This window comes from Vespa velutina, chromosome 22 (genome assembly GCF_912470025.1).
Source record: "Vespa velutina chromosome 22, iVesVel2.1, whole genome shotgun sequence".
NCBI lineage: Eukaryota > Metazoa > Arthropoda > Insecta > Hymenoptera > Vespidae > Vespa > Vespa velutina.
The window spans coordinates 1,377,501-1,385,000 of NC_062209.1; the positions used below are offsets into that span (position 1 = coordinate 1,377,501).

General features: G+C 26.2%; 2 protein-coding genes across 10 annotated transcripts in view; one reads left to right on the top strand and one right to left on the bottom strand.

The window, feature by feature from the left end:
* Positions 1–7,500, bottom strand: part of LOC124956573 (SET and MYND domain-containing protein 4) — a 44,506-nt gene that overhangs the window by 34,916 nt on the left and 2,090 nt on the right. The window lies entirely within an intron of this gene.
* LOC124956575 (growth factor receptor-bound protein 10-like) overlaps positions 1–7,500 on the top strand; it is a 437,491-nt gene that overhangs the window by 30,443 nt on the left and 399,548 nt on the right. The window lies entirely within an intron of this gene.

Genomic DNA, 7,500 nt, shown 5'->3' on the forward strand with positions numbered 1-7,500 from the left:
CTTTTTCTTCCCCTTCTTTTTTATATTAACAAGATCGACGACGATTTTTTTTCTCTTTCTAACAAATAACGTCGAGCGATTATATATATATTTTTTTTTATTTTGGTTTTCTTCTTTTTCATTTCTTTTTGTTCCCTCCCCCTTCCCCCACAAACCAATGCTAATCTCATTTATTGAACGATTTCGTTGAACGTTTAATTTAATTCGTTGTATTTCTTCTTTTCTTTCTTTTTTCTTCTTTTTTCTTTTTTTTTTTCTCTTTTTTTTTTTTTTTTCTTTTAATTCTCTTAAAATTACATTAGAAGTATATTTCTATTGGCAAAGAAGGAGAACTTTAAAGATTCATCAAAGTATATTTCGATACGAATGCTTCGTACGTTTACTTAAATGAAAATCCGTGTTCGAGAGATAGAGATAGAGAGAGAGAGAGAGAGAGAGAGAGAGAGAGAGAGAGAGAGAGAGGAGAGAAAGAAATAGATTTGAAAGGCCATCTTAGGTGAGTCAATTTCGTAACAAAGCGAATTACCATCATGGTTCAATAAATATTCCAATTTTCTTTTCACTTAGAAAAATATAAGTTGTTATAAGAAGGACTTTGTCCTTCGTCCTCCTCCTCGTCCTCCTCCTCCTCCTCCTCCTCTTTTTCCTTCTCTAATTTCCACCTCATCTACGTTATTTTATGTTCTTTTTTTCTCTCCGTTTTTTTAATTATCTTTTTATTTTTTTATTCTTTTTTTCGAAATACAATTAACACGATATAGTCCGTATAGACAGACAAGAGCATTCTTAATTACGTTTGTAATAATTTAATACTTAATAAAAGATTTAATATTTACAAAATAAAATGTCTATCTGTATATACTTATCTAATCAATATTTATTACATTTGAGATAATAGTAAACGAAATGAATGGAAAAGAGCGTATTTGTTTATGTGCATTTGTCTAATATTATTTAAAATGATCGAAAAATAGAATGAATTTTTCTATTTCTCTCTCTCTCTCTTTCTCTCTCTCTCTTCCAATCTCACATTAATTCCATGTCGGAATGTTTCTTCTTTTTATTATATAGTCCAGAGAGAAAGAGAGAAAGAGAGAGAGAAAGAGAGAAAGAGAGAGAGAGAGAGAGAGAGAGAGAGAGAGAGACAGACATTGTTTTGTACGACAACAATGCATTATTGGGAGAAATCGAAATCGAATAAGTCAATAGTAAATACATACGTATAGAAATTTCTTTCGATATTTTTTTATCAAGCGGAAATAAATTTTACTTCGTTTAGATATAAACAGGATGTAGAATCGATAATTAATACAAATATATAACCACGTTTTTATACCTTTCTCTTATTTCTCTCGGAACAAACAATCTTCCTTGATTCTATTTATCATTTATATTAATCCATATATATATATATATATATATATATATATATATATATATATATATATATATGTATATATATATGAGATGGATAACGTATGTATGTAGCCTTATGTACATATATATACATATATATACATATATGTACATGGACGTTTTTATTCTTTGTGAAAGATACGTCATCTTGATGTTGTATTTAATATAAATAATTAATTAATTAATCGTCAATTTGGCAAATGTTAATTAAAAACGTCGTAAGAATTTATTTCGGTTTATATATTTGAGGATTTAAAGGAAGAAAAGAAAAAAAAAATATATATATATATATATATATATATATATATACTTAGAAAAAGAAAAAGATTCTATTAAAGTGATAATAAAAATAATAAGTTAATGATATTGATAAATAATGAAATAAATAAGGAAGATTATTAAAAAGCGTGTAATTATTTTATTAATATATTTATTACGAAATTTGAAATGTTTCTCTTTCTCTCTTTCTCCCACGATATTTTGATTAGATCTTTGTATTGCGAAATAAAAACGCTTTTAAAATCGATAAATAATTATAATACATAAATACGTACTTATTATAATATGTTAATATCTACCTTAGTTAATTATTTATGAAAATGCGTTTGTAGGTTTTCTTGGAAATAAATTATTCTATGCGAATGAAGGAATAGATAGAGAAAGAAAAAAAAAGACAGAGAGAGAGAGAGAGAGAGAGAGAGAGAGAGAAAGAGAGAGAGAGAGGAAGAGGAAGAGGAAGAGGAAAAGAGGATTAAGATCCTTCGATCTATCTTGGATCTAAGGGAGTGTTCGTGTATTTATTTACGTCGATCACGTACGCTTTTAGAATATTCAAATAAGTACGTCCAAAGAGGAAAGTTCGTTCATTGCATATCTTTATATCGGTTTTTTCTTTTTTTTCTTTTCTTTTTTCTTTTTTCTTTTTTTTCTTTTTTGTTTTTCTTTTTCCTTTTTTTCCTTTTCCCCCCCTCTCTCTCTCTCTCTCTCTCTCTCTCTCTCTTTTTATCTTTTCTTCCTTACGACTAAGTCGATCCTTGTTGCGTAAAAGAAAAGAGTTGAGAAGTCGTACGTCTAGACAATGTCGGATTTAACTTTCGTAGATGCCCGTAGCATTAGAAATGTTTATAGTAAATTCATCGCTATATCTCTATTCCTTTATTCCCGCCCCGCCATCTCCCCCCCCCCCCGAGCTCTCTCCCACCCCCTTCCTCCTCCAATTTGTCATTGAAATAAATCAAATTAGATAATATTTTTATTAAAGTGCTTTTTGTTCGTTAGAATTTTCTTTTTTTTCTTTTTCTTTTTCTTTTTCTTTTTTTTTTTTTTTTTACTTCGCGTGAATGACGAATTGAAATGTGCAACGTACAAAATTCGATCGTATTTTATTTTGAAATTGTAACGAAATGTCGAAATAAAAATTATATTATAGTCGGATCGATGGATGATATTAACGATGCAATTTTATTTTCTACAACATGGATTTGTTTTTATTTATTTGTTTATTTATTGAATTTTTTGTCGCGTCTCATCATCCTGCGGGAGATTCCTGTTCTTTTTTTTTCTTTTCTATTTCTTCGACTTTTTTCTTCTTCTTTTTCCTCTCTCTCTCTCTCTCTCTCTTTTTTCTTTTTTTCTTTTCTTTTCTTTTCTTTTTTCTATTACGGGGCCCCATAGATAACCACCTAAGCCGTCTCTCCGTTAATCCGTCACTGTGTCTGGCTAAAATGGAATAATACAGTAACGGCACAATATGCCTGGAAAATTTATTAGAACGCTACTCTGTCCCGGTCATTCGAATATTTCACGATACGACGATAGAATTGAAAGTATTTTTCAAAAACACGTTTCAAAAGTATTAAGATTATGTATATACATATATATGTATATAAAGAAAATAATGATTTATTTATTTTGATTTATCGTTTCGAGGACCGCATATTTTTTCCTTCTTCTTCTTCTTCTTCTTCTTCGAACGAAGTCAATTATCAATTATTTATTTATTCTTAGCACTCGATAAAACTTGTCGATGCTGATCACGTATCCTCTTTAAATTTTATTTCTTTATACTACGACTTCCGGTAATATTCCTACGAGGAATATAATATAGTTATCTTTGGCCTTTCGATAGAAAAAAAAGAAAAAAAGAAAAAAGCGAACAAATATATAAAGTAAATAAATAAATCGATCGATCGTTCAAATTGGATTTGTCAATTGCCATTGTAAAATTCATAACATTTGTTTCTATTCATATATCAATTGAGAATTCGTTCGAAATCAATGTAAAATTATATCTCCATCTTAATAATACTCTTATTTATTTTCTTTTCTTTGATTTTATCTCTTTCTTTTTTCTTTTCTTTTTTTTTTTCTTTTTTATTTATTTAATTTTCTTTTTTAAGACCGTAATACATTATTTTAGATGATTTTCTTTTAAAGTTAATTTTTTTTTTCTTTTTTTAAATCTCATGTTATTAGAATTATCAATCGATATTTATATCCTTTAGAAGAATATATATATATATATATATATAAGACGATAATTGTATCGTTGAATGGTTGTAAGTAATTACAACTTTTCTATGTCTTTTTTCTTTTCTTTTTTTGTTTTATTTTCTTTTTTTTTTTATTTTGTTCCTCCGATTCATTCTCAAAACAAAACAGAAGAAAGAAACGAATTATTGTAATTTTTCATAACATGAATAAGACCGAAATAATAGACACATTGTTGTTTAATTGTTGTTTATATTTCAGTAAGGTAAAGGCTATAGTTCAATAGTATAATACGTAAAATCTTTTACGATTTAAATTTAGACTGTGACATTTGCTCCGTTCGTTTATTCGAAAGCCCAAAGTCGTTATCTGTTTCCCGTTCTATTTCTTAATTCTCGACATTTAGTCTTTCAAGTAGTATAATAAAATCGATTATAGATCGATCGATTTTATCGTCGGCCTAAACAATTGGTTCAACGAACGACGTAATCGAAATAGAAGTAATTTATGGGAAAATACAATTAATGGAAAATTTACGATTTAATTTATTTCTTTTAATTGTATAAAATAAATAAATATTAAAAATTGTTCGTCCCTTATGACAAAACTATTGTAATATATTTTGTAATAATAATAAGACATTAAACATTTACCATGATATATTTGTACCATTGTATACGTCTATATATATACTTTTATAGAATAATTTATTATTTTATTAATCGACGATTAGATACGATTTATTCGTTATAATCGATTAATTTATTCGTGATAATTAACGTTAGAACATACGTAGTTTCTTAAATTGTTTAGTTTGAACAGATTCACTGTTCTAGAATGTCCTTCGAAATTGATTTTACGTAATTCGAGTAAATATATTCGATCGTGTTTTGTAAAGATCAAAATAATATTGCGTAATATCGAACGAGTCGAGATTAAGACAGCTGTTCATGGATGTGTTCTAACAGATGTGTGACCTATGACCTCCTATGACTCGCGTTAAACTTATTAATTTTCATCTATGAACATCCATACGTAAGTTACGTACAATATCGATGTATTAGATTTAATTGTTATAATTTAATTATTTCTCTCTCTCTCTCTCTCTTTCTCTATCTATCTATATATCTATTTGTATCTCTTTATCTAAATTTCAATGGATTAAGATAATAAAGAAGTAATTCTAATTACGAGTTTAATCGAACGATTGTTACGTGTATATCTCTCGAAATTTGTCTAATTTGAATTAGATTATATTCTTTATTGTTATATTATTATGCAATTGTAATTTATTATATATAATTGTATACAATTGCATTGTAAATTATATATGTTATAATTTATTATATATTATATACCATGTGTATAATATATTGTATATACAAGATATATATATATATATATATATATATATATATATATCATGTATATAACTATAATATATTATATACATTGCATATACTATAATATATTGTATACTATTATACGATCATTCTATAATCTATTAATACGTATACAATTATAATTGATTATTAATACAAAGAATTACGATGATTTGAATTTCTAAATAAATTCATCGACATTAAAGTCCACAACTTACGAACTTATTTTTTTTGTTCTTTTTCTTTTCTCTCTCTCTCTCTCTCTCTCTCTCTTCTTTCTTTTTTGTTTTCTTTTTGTGTTTTTTTTTTTAATTGGAAAACACGAAACCTTTCCTTTGCGTTCTAATTAACGCAACATTCTATCCGATAGATCGTTATGCTTTTATAAATTAACAAGAACAAGACAAGAGCGTTTTCGGTGGTTTAATAGAGTTAGAATTTTGAATAAAAGTTGATGAGTGTAAAACTTCGTTTCCATTTCGGCGATTCTCATTCGTGGAAATAACGAAAAGCGGGACGAATGATCCGCGCAAAAGTAATGGTCTTGAAAGTTTTCATCGTCGTTCTCGTCGTCGTCGTTCTCGTCGTTGTCGTCGTCGTCATTGCTAGTTGGTAGAAATAGTCCATTCAGAAAAGAAAGATTTTTCAATATTCCACTTCTTCCAATCGATTGCACGATTTTATCGTTCGTTACAAAAGTATAAAATATAAAAATAAAGAAACTTCGATACGGTAACGTTTAAAATAGATTAAAAATATATATCACAGACTTGTTGTATTTGATTTGATATTTGAGACTTTTAATATAGATGAAATGAAAGAAGAAATTTGTGCGCGATTGAATAAAAAAAAAAAAAAAAGAAAAGAATGATTGAAAAAGAAAAAGAAAAAGAAAAAGAAAAGAAGAAATAACGTAGCGAAATAGTATGATTAACGAGATTATTTTATATCGATCGATTCGTTGAAATCCAAAAAAAATTACTTGCAAATTTCGACGATGTCATTTATGTACATATACACATAATTATTATATATTATATATTATATATTATATATTATATATTATATATATATATATATGCATAAACGAAATAAATATTAATTTTGTATTATGTATATATATATTTTATTATTATTATTATTATTATTATTATTATTATTATTATTATTATTATTAATTATATATATACAAATTTATATAAATATTTAAATAATAATAATTATTTAAATTTGTAATATAAATGTAATTACATGTATGTATGCATAAACGATACGTTTTTATTTCTATTTGTATTTAATCAACGGAGCGAATGATAAAAAATTAATCTCTTTCTCTTTCTCTCTTTCTCTCTCTCTCTCTCTCTCTCTCTCTCTCTGCAAAGTCTGACGTAACACTTAATCGTGAGTAAAATTTAATGCATAAGTTATAATTAGAACATATTCGTCGTATTTTATAACTGTCCTATTTCATACAAGATATACATTGACATAGTTTTCTTTCATCTTGCTCGTATATCCTTGAATGAATCATTTTTCATCGCGTGCGCGCAGGTTATTGTTTATTTCTTTATATATATGTATATATATATATATATATATATATATATATTTTTTTTTTTTTTTCTTTTTCTTTCGATCGAATTTTTTTCTTCATATCTTTCTAAATCCTACCTTTTTAACTTTTATTTCTTCTTTTCATTATTTTTTCAAATTGATAACTCTTATCAATATCGACCTATCCCACGTCGTGGAGATTGTTATATGAAAAAAAAAAAAAAAAAAAAAAAAGAAAGAAAAAAATGGGAGAAATGAAAAAAAGAACAAAAATATCTTAATTACTTCGTCTTCAAATGACTCAATTAAAAAAAAAAAAAAAAAAAAAAAAAAAAAAAAAGAAAGAAAAAAAAAAAGACAAATGAAATCAATTCCAAGTCGAAATCTATTGCATAATCCAATTCTCGCTTGAATTTATTTATTTTTATATAATAATTATATAAAAATACAAATAAATAAAATCTCGAACGAGAGAAAACATCGCGAATATTTCCTTCTTTATTCATTTCTTTCTTTCATTTATTTATTTATTTATTTATTTATTTATTTTGTTTTATCCCTCTCTGTAAGAACGGAAAATGATCGGGTTAATAATGGCCATTGCATTATACATACGACATCTGTCATAATAAAATATATTGAAACGACAAAAATGAAA